The following is a 9,693-nucleotide window of genomic DNA, read 5'->3' as shown; positions in this document are numbered from 1 at the left end:
AGGTTTTAAAAATTACTTTTCATCTGTGTTCACTATGGAGAAGGACGATGTGGGTGTAGACATCAGGGAGGGTGATTGTGATATACTTGAACACATTAACATTGAAAGGGAGGAATCATTAGCTGTTTTAGCGGGCTTAAAATTTGATAAATCCCCAGGCCCAGGTGCGATGTATCCCAGGCTAAGATGTGAGGCAAGGGAGGTGATCACAGGGGCTTTGACACAAATTCTCAGATCCTATCTGGCTACAGGAGACATACCAGAGGATTGGAGGACAGCGAATATGGTACCTTTCTTCAAGACGGGTTCCAGGAATAAACCAGGTAATGACAGACCGGTGAGTCTAACATCAGTGGTTGGGCAACTATTGGAAGAAATTCTGAGGGACTGGATTAATCTCCACTTGGAGAGGCAGGGATTAATTAGGGATAGTTAACATGTCTTTGTCAGGGAGGGATCGTGTCCAACTAACTTGATTGAATTCTTTGAGGTGGTGACTAGATGTGTAGATGAGGGTAAACCAGTTTATGTAGTCAAATGGACTTTAGTAAGTCTTTTGATAAAGTCCCGCATGGGAGATTGGTTATGAAGATAAGGGCCCATGGGATCCAGGGAACTTTGGCAAAGTGGATCAAAAATTGGCTTAGTGGCAGGAGGCAGAGGGTGGTCGTCGTGGGTTGTTTTTGTGAGTGGAAGCCTGTGACAAGTGGTGTAGCGCAGGGATCACTGCTGGGACCCTTGCTGTTTGTAGTGTACATGAATGATTTACACGTGAATATAGGAGGTATGATCAGTAAATTCGCAGATGACACGAAAATTGGTGGTGTCGTAAATAGTGAGGAGGAAAGCCTTAGATTACAGGACGATATAGAGGGGCTGGTAAGATGGGTGGAGCAGTGGCAAATGGAATTTAATCCTGATAAGTGTGAGGTGATGCATTTTGGAGGCCTAACAAGGCAAGGGAATATGCAATGGATGGTAGGACCCTAGGAAGTACAGAATGTCTGGGGGACCTTGGTGTACTTGTCTATAGACCACTGAAAGCAGCAGCACTGGCAGATGAGGTGGTTAGGCAGGCATATGGGATAATTGCCTTTATTAGCCGAGGCACAGAATATAAGAGCAGGGAGGTTATGATGGAACTGTACAAAATGCTAGTTAGGCCACAGCTGGTGTCCTGTGCACAGTACTCTGGGCAGCACACTATAGGAAGGATGTGATTGCCCTGGAGAGGGTGCAGAGGAGATTCACGATGATGTTTTCTGACCTGGAGCATTTCAGTTATGAAGAGAGACTGAAATGGCTCGAGTTATTTTCCTTAGAGTAGAGAAGGCTGAGGGGGGACACGATTGAGGTTTACAAAATTATGAGGGGCATTGATAGGTTCGACAGGAAGAAACTTTTTCCTTAGCGGACGTGTCAATAACCAGGGGGCATAGATTTAAGGTAGGGGGCAGGAGGTTTAGAGTGGATTTGAGGGAAAAAGTTCACTCAGAGGGTGTTTGGAATTTGGACCACACTGGCTGAAAAGGGTTGGGACAGGCAGGAACCCTCACAACATTTACCAAGTATTTCGATGAGCACTTGAAACGGCAAGAATACAAGGCTACGGACCAAGTGCTGAATCAACGGGTGGGAATCTGAAAGTTTCCCGATCAAATCTGGAGTCAGACAGGGCTGTCCTCTGTCCCCGGTCTTGTTTGTTTGCTGTATTGAACCCTTTGCTGAGTCTATTAGGAAGGATGCGAGCATAAGAGGGGTGACAATCCCAGGCAGCGGAGGCACTCAGGTCAAAACCTCCCTGTACATGGATGACGTCGCCGTTTTCTGCTCGGATCCGCTGTCCGTGCGCAGACTGATGAGCATCTGCGACCAGTTCGAACTGGCCTCGGGAGCTAAAGTTAACCACGGCAAGAGCGAGGCGATTGTTCTTTGGCAACTGGGCTGACCGATCCTTTGTCCCCTTCACCATCAGGTCAGATTACCTGAAGGTGCTGGGGATATGGTTCGGAAGGGCCGGGGCGTGCACCAAAATATGGGAGGAGCGAGTAGCCAAGGTACGACAAAAGTTGGGCATGTGGGGGCAGCGATCTCTCTCCATTGTGGGTAAGAACCTGGTCATCAGGTGCGAGGCGCTCACGTTGTTGCTCTACGTGGCGCAGGTCTTGCCCATACCCCACTCCTGTGCCGTGGCTGTCACCCGAGCCATTTTCCGCTTCATCTGGGGATCTAAAATGGACCGGGTCCGGAGGGACACGATGTTCAAATCTCTGGACAAGGGCGGGAAAAATGTACCCAACGTGGCCCTCATCCTGATGACCACCTTCGTGTGCGGCTGCATCAAGCTGTGTGTAGATCCCCAGTACGCAAACTCCAAGTGTCACTACGTGCTGAGGTTCTATCTGTCCCCGGTGTTGCGAAGGATGGGCCTGGTCACATTGCCGCGGAACGCTCCGTGCAGTTGGGCGGTGCCGTACCACCTATCCTTCGTGGAGCAGTTTCTGCGGGAAAACACCTTTGACCACCGGTCCATCAGGCAGTGGTCTGCACGGAATGTCCTCAAGGCCCGACGGGAAAAGGAAACGGTGGATCCTGTCGGATGGTTCCCCGAGCAGACCGTCAAAGTCATTTGGCGGAATGCCTCATCACCAGAACTTTCAAACAAGCACCAAGACGTAGCTTGGCTGGTGGTGAGAAGGGCCCTCCCCGTCAGATCCTTCATGCACACCCGAAGTCTCGCCCCCTCCGCACAGTGCCCCCACGTTGGCTGTGGTGGGGAAGAGATGGTCGCCCACCTCCTCCTGGAATGTGCCTTTGCAAAGCAGGTGTGGAAAGAAATGCAGTGGTTTTTGTCAAGGTTCATCCCAAGCAGCTCTGTCACACAGGAGTCTGTGCTCTACGGGCTGTTCCCAGGGACGCACACCGAGACAAACATCAACTGCTGCTGGAGGGCTATCAATTCGGTGAAAGACACCCTTTGGTCTGCCCGAAACTTGCTGGTCTTTCAGCGCAAAGAGTTGTCCACCACCGAATGTTGCAGACTGGCACATTCCAAGGTCCAGGGCTACGTGCTGAGGGACGCACAAAAGCTTGGGGCAGCCGCAGCAAAGGCTCAATGGGGAAAGACCACAGTGTCAGGTTCCCCCACCAAGCTGGACTGAGGGGCTGGATCAATGAGAAACCCCTCGAACTGTATCGTTAATATTCTCAATTGCTGTAAATGTAAAACTGTAATTGACATGACAATTGTGAAACAGAAGGGTTGGGAAGAAACTCATGACAGTATTGAAGGAAACTGAAATCCCTTGCAATGTTTGTATTTTTTGGTGCTGTTTGGAAACTGTTTGGCAATGTAATTTTCACAGATTTTTATGAATAAAGTATATTTTGGAAATTTAAAAAAAACCAAGTGCTGAAAAATGGGATTAGAATAGTTAGGTTCTTCATGACCGGCACAGACACGATTGGCCAAAGGGCCTGTTTTTCTGCTGTATAACTCTATGACCGGCAGAGTTGCGAACCATTTGCTGTTTCTTTTTAATGTCAGTCACGTTTGTGAGAGTTGTCATCACAGTAAAAAAACTGATTACTTTCTGACCAGGAATCGAACCCAGAATGCGAGAGTGAATGCATTGAGCCCACACCACTAGAACACCAGTGAAGCTCACCCACGCCTTTCAATATTAGCTGCTTTTCCCATTTCTACACCTTCAACAGGCTGATTTGTTTGTTTATTTCTCACACATTTTTTGCCTTTTGTTCAGTTTATGACAAATCCACGATCTCTGATCGATACTGAGACATTTGAACATTTCCAACCAGCAAAGTGAGCAGTCAACTCAAGAAAAACGACACAAAGCCGCTGCGAGCAGGGTTTGAACCTGCGCAGGGAAATTCCCCATTGGATTTCAAGTCCAACGCCTTAACCACTCGGCCATCACAGCTCAGATGCCGTTTGCTCTTCTAATTAAATCATTGGTACAATGCATTAGACAATTGCTGAAATTAGACATATTCTGGGGAATCATTGTCTTTGAGCCTTGAGTTGAGTTGCATCTCCCAGTGTATGTTAAAATTCCCATGATGGAATCAGTGTAGTTTACAACACAGAAGGAATCCTCTCGACCCGCTGAGCCTGCACCGGCTCTTTGAAAAATCAGTCAGTTTAATCCCACAATCCAGCTTTTCCCCATCACCCTGGAAATCAGTCCTCTTCTCTTCTCGCTATTCTCTGTTTTATGGACCTCAGAAAATTATGTATCCGCGCTGCCACTGGTCCTTTAATTCCATCACTTTAATTTTTCTAACAAGTTGATTATGTGGTATTTCACCAAATGCTTTTTAAACTCCATCTCCACAACATCAATCACATTACCACTACCCTCATCAACTTTAGAGTGATACAGCTATGCAACACAGGAATAGGCCCTTCGGACCATCGTATCTGTGCCAGCTATCAAGCACCCATCTATTCTAATCCCATTTTGAGCACTTGGCCCGCAGCCTTGTATGCTATGGCGTTTCAAGTGCTCATCTAAATACTTATTAAATGTTGTGAGTATTCCTGCCGCTCCCACCCCTTCAGGTAGTGTGTTCCAGTTTCTTTCTCCATTAATTCATCACAGAACACATTTCATGAGAAAAACATCATCTGCCATGAAAACAAAACCCAGTTCATCAATTCACATCCCTTGGCAAAGAAGATTCCTCAAAGAAATATTGTCAACAACCCACCGCTGGCCTTCCAAAGGCCAGCCCTGCTTTTGTAGCATGTGTCTGCCGAGCGGTCGGACCTAACTGGATAGACTCAGTTCAAGGTCCAAATGAACATTGGTGTGAATGGAACGTGTGCAGCCTCGAAACAGCGGTGGTAACCGAGCGATGTTAACCGCTTTAAGACCGTGAAAGTGAATGTTACAGTCAGCTAAGCCGCAGTGAAATGAAATGGAAGCAAGTCAGTGTTAATAGTGGAAGGAATAATCTGAGAGAAGGGGCGGGTTTGAATGTTGGAACGTGAAGCACAGGCATGTGTAAGTGAAATACTGTAAAAGGAGACAGTAGTTTTTTTTCACCATCAAGAAGAAATTCATTTTCAAGAAGTAAGGATTGGTTACTTGTTGCATTCCATTAGTTGGTGCAGCAGCCGGTTTAAGACATAAAGCAAGCTCTGTCTGGATTTGGAGTTGCTGTGACCACAACACAGAGTATTCACCATTATACATTCACAGTCCCACTGAAGCAGCTGCGATAGTCTAACACAATTGTTTGAGAAAGATCTTTTTCAGTGAAGAGGATTTCTCGACATAAGCTGCCTGATCTGCTGAATCTTTCTAACATGTCATGCTTTTATTTTGGACTTTCCACCTGAGCAGCTTTTCTGCTGATATGAGAAACAGCAAGGGTCCCAGCACCGATCCCTGTGGTGCACCATTGGTCACCGAGAGAACACAAATTATGACCGCATTGGGAATGGAACCCCAATTCAATGGAATTATGATCACTGAAACCCCGACTATCAACAACTTTGGGGGATGCCATTGACCAGAAACAGAACTGAATTAGCCACATACATACTGTGTCTACAACAGCGGGTCCGAGGCTGGGAATTCTGCAGCGATTAACCCAACACCTGACACCCCAAAGCCTGTCCGCCATCTACAAGACACAAGTCAGGAGTGTGATGGAATACTCTCCACTTACTTGAATGATATTGGAGCTGCATTCAGGAAGCTCAACATCATCCGGGACATATCAGCCCACTTGATTGGCAGCCCATCCACCACCACAAACATTCACTCCCTTTGCCACCAAAGCACAGTGGCAGCAGTGTGTATCATCTACAAGATACACTGCAGCAACTCACCACAACTCCTTTAACAACACTTTGCAATTCGACAGCACTTTGCGAACGCGTGACCTCTGCCACCTGGAAGGGCAAGGACAGCAGATGAGTGGGAACATCACTATCTGCAAGTTCCACTCCAGGCCACACACCAACCTGACTTGGAAATATATCACCGTTCCTTTACTGATATTGGATCAAAATCCTGGAACTCCCTCCCTAACAGCACTGTCCGTGCACGGACACCACATGGACTGCAGTGGTTCAAGAAGGCAGCTCACCACCACTTTCTCAAGGGAAATTAGGGATGGGCAATAAATGCTAGTCTTGCCAGCGATGCCCATATCCCATGAAATAAATTTTAAGAAGTCAGAAATGAAACAGAACTCAGCCAAATTAGTGGCACTGTTTTGTCCTGGCTGTCTCTCTTTAGGCTTTCATCACTCTTGGTGTTTATGACTGTTCACTCTGTGTGAGTCAATGTGGTTCACATTTTGGAACTTTGCAGCAGACATGTTTGCTGTTCCTTCCTCCTGTTCCTCCTAGATTATTTCTGCCTGTGTGTAACTGAGGCTGCGTTTTGGGTAGGTCCTGTCCAGGTGTCCTCATCACACATGTTGCAGCACTTACTCTACTTCCAGTCCTTTGTCTGGTGGCCTTCCTGCTTGCAGCTGCTTTGTATTTGGCCGCCACGTGCCCAGAATCTCCACATAACTGAATTTCCTCATCCCTGGGCATGATGAAAGGTGAAGGACAGCGAGGCGGTTTTGGAAAGTATTTGCACTTGGGAGTGCGAAAAATTGAAAGGTACAAAAAGGAAAATCCAGTCTCCAGCTTTGTGAATCTTATGGGAAATGGAGTTGTTAATTTATTTTCGGGTTGTTCTTGGAACAGAGATTGCTGACGGGAGATCTCATTGAAATGTACAAGATGTTGAGGGGCCTGGATAGAGTGGAGGTGACTGGCCTATTTACTTTGGAAGAGAGATCAGAGACGAGGGGCATAGATTTAAAGTGATTGGTAGAAAAGTTAGAAGGGAGATGGGAGATGAGGAGAAGTCTTTTCACCCAGAGGGTGGTGAGGGTTTGGAACTCACTATCTAAATGGGTAGTTGGGGCAGAAACACTCGACTCATTCAAAAGGAGTCTGGATATTCACCATCTGCAGATGTTTCAGTAGCTGTGCTCTGAAACCCTCACAGTGCCTTTCAACAGGTAGATTCATGACAGAATGTGCACACTGGGAGAAAAGGAATGCTCCCTCACCATTTAAAATTGAGTACAATTTTTCTAGTTAGCTTCCTGTCCACAATGATCAAGTGAAAAAGACGTTTCTCTCTATTTACCCTCCTCATTCATTTCCTGATCCTAAAATACTCAATCAAATCACCCATTAACCTCCCAAAGTCTATGGAATGCAAGCCTATTTTAATTAATCACATCTCATAATTTAACCATTAGAGCCTTGGCTGCATTCTGGTGAAATTTCACTGCCCTGTTTCCAAGGCCAATGTGTATCCTTTATAATGTGCTGCGACCAAAACTATACACAGTATTCCAGGTATGGTCTAACCAGCATATTGTGCAGTTGAAGCCAAATTTCTCTTTTTACAACAGAATAGAATAGAATAACAAAATTGTTACAGTACAGAAGGAGATCCTATGGCCTTTCTTGTGCATCCTGTCTCTCTGCAAGAGCAACTCAGCTGGTCCAACACATCTGCATTTTCAACATAGCTCTGCAAATGTATCTCTTCAGATAATTACCCATTATTTTTCTTCTTCCTTATTGGGATATGAGAGTCCCTGGCAATGCCAGCATTTACTGCCCATCAGTAATTGTGCTTGGGAAGGTGATGGTGAGCTGCCTTCTTGAACCGCTGAAGTCTATATGGGGAGGCACTCAGACAGTGATGTTAGGGAGGGAATTCCGGCATTTTGACCCAGCAATATAGTTCTAGGTCAAGATGCTGTGTGACTTGGAGGGAGGCATGCAGGTGGCGGTGTTCCCATGCATCTGCTGCTCTTGTCCTTCGAAGTGATACTGGTTGCAGGTTTGCAAGCAGTTGTGAAAGGAGCATTGGTGAGTTGCTGCGGTACATCATGTATATGGTACATACTGCTGCCACTGTGCACCATAGTGGAGCAAGTGAATGTTTAATGTGGTGGATAGGGTGATGATGAAGCAGGTTGGTTCGTCTTAGATGCTGTTGAACCTTCAGAGTGTGTTTGGGGCTGAAATCATGCAGGCAAGTGGAGAGCATTCCATCACACCCTGACTTCTGCCTTCTAGATGGTGGACAGGTTTTGGGGAGTTAGAAGGTGAGTTGCAGAATTTCCAGCCCCGGACCCACTCTTGCAGCCACAGTATGTTTATCGCTGTTCCAGGTTTCTGGGCAAGGCTAATCCCCAGGATGTTGATGGTGGAGGATTCAGCGATGATAATGCCGTTGAACTTCAAGGGGAGATGTTTAGAATTTCTCTTGTTGGGGATGAAAATTGTCCAGCAATTGTGAGGTGTGACTGTAACTTGCCGTTTATCAGTCCAAGCTTGACTGTAGTCCAGGCCTTGCTGCATATGCATATGGACTGCTTCAGTGTCTGAGGAGTCGAGAATGGTACCAACCATAGTGCAATCATCAGCGAGCATCCCCACGTCTGACCTCGTGATGGAGGGACGGTCATTGATGAAGAATCTGAAGTTGATTGGGTCCAGGACAAGACTCTGAGGAACTCCTGCAATTATGTCCAGGAGCTGAGAATATTGACGCCCAACAACACAACCATCTGCCTTTTAAAATAGAAGTATAGAAGATAGGAGCAGGAGTAGGCCATTCGGCCCTTCGAGCCTGGTCCGCCATTCATTCTGATCATGGCTGATCATACAACTCACTAATCTGTTTCTGCTTTTCCCCCACATCCATCGATCCCTTTGAGCCCAAGAGCTTGAAAACATACAATGTTTTGACCTCAACTGCTTTCTGGGGGAGAGAATTCCACAGGTTCACCACTTTCTGGGTGAAGAAACGTCTCCTCATCTCAGTCCTGAATTTTTTTAAATTCATTCATGGGATGTGGGCGACGCTGGCCAGGCCAGCATTTATTGCCCATCCCTAATTGCTCTTGAGAAGGTGATGGTGAGCTCCCTTCCTGAACCGCTGCAGTCCATTTGGTGCAGGTATACCCACACTGCTGTTCGGAAGGGAGTTCCAGGATTTTGACCAAGTGACAGTGAAGGAGCGGCGATATAGTTCCAAGTCAGGATGGTGTGTGACTTGGAGGGGAACTTGCAGGTGGTGGTGTTCCCATGTATTTGCTGCCCTTGTCCTTCTAGTTGGTAGATGTCGCGGGTTTGGAAGGTGCTGTCTAAGGAGCCTTGGTGCATTGCTGCAGTGCATCTTGTAGGTGGTACATACTGCTGCCACTGTGCGTCGGTGGTGGAGGGAGTGAATGTTTGTAGATGTGGTGACAATCAAGCGGGCTGCTTTGTCCTGGATGGTGTTGAGCTTCTTGAGTGTTGTTGGAGCTGCACCCATCCAGGCAAGTGGAGAGTATTCCATCACACTCCTGACTTATGCCTTGTAGATGGTGGGCAGGCTTTGGGGAGTCAGAAACTGAGTTACTCGCCTCAGGATTCCTAGCCTCTGACCTGCTCTTGTAGCCATGGTATTTATATGGCTACTCCAGTTCAGTTTCTGGTCAATGGTAACCCCTAGGATGTTGATAGTGGGGGAGTCAGCGATGGTAATGCTGTTGAATGTCAAGGGGAGATGGTTAGATTCTCTCTTGTTGGAGATGGACATTGTCTGGCACTTGTGTGGCGCGAATGTTACTTGCCACTTATCAGCCCAA

At 46.9% G+C, this 9,693-nt stretch overlaps 1 non-coding gene across 1 annotated transcript; it reads right to left on the bottom strand.

The window, feature by feature from the left end:
- Positions 1-3,860: 3,860 nt before the first annotated feature.
- On the bottom strand, positions 3,861-3,944 carry trnas-uga (transfer RNA serine (anticodon UGA)). Its single transcript has one exon. It is a non-coding gene; the product is annotated as a tRNA-Ser (tRNA).
- Positions 3,945-9,693: the final 5,749 nt, after the last annotated feature.

Source organism: Heterodontus francisci, chromosome 34 (genome assembly GCF_036365525.1).
Source record: "Heterodontus francisci isolate sHetFra1 chromosome 34, sHetFra1.hap1, whole genome shotgun sequence".
In the NCBI taxonomy this organism is placed as follows: domain Eukaryota; kingdom Metazoa; phylum Chordata; class Chondrichthyes; order Heterodontiformes; family Heterodontidae; genus Heterodontus; species Heterodontus francisci.
This window is presented reverse-complemented; position numbering and strand designations above follow the sequence as displayed.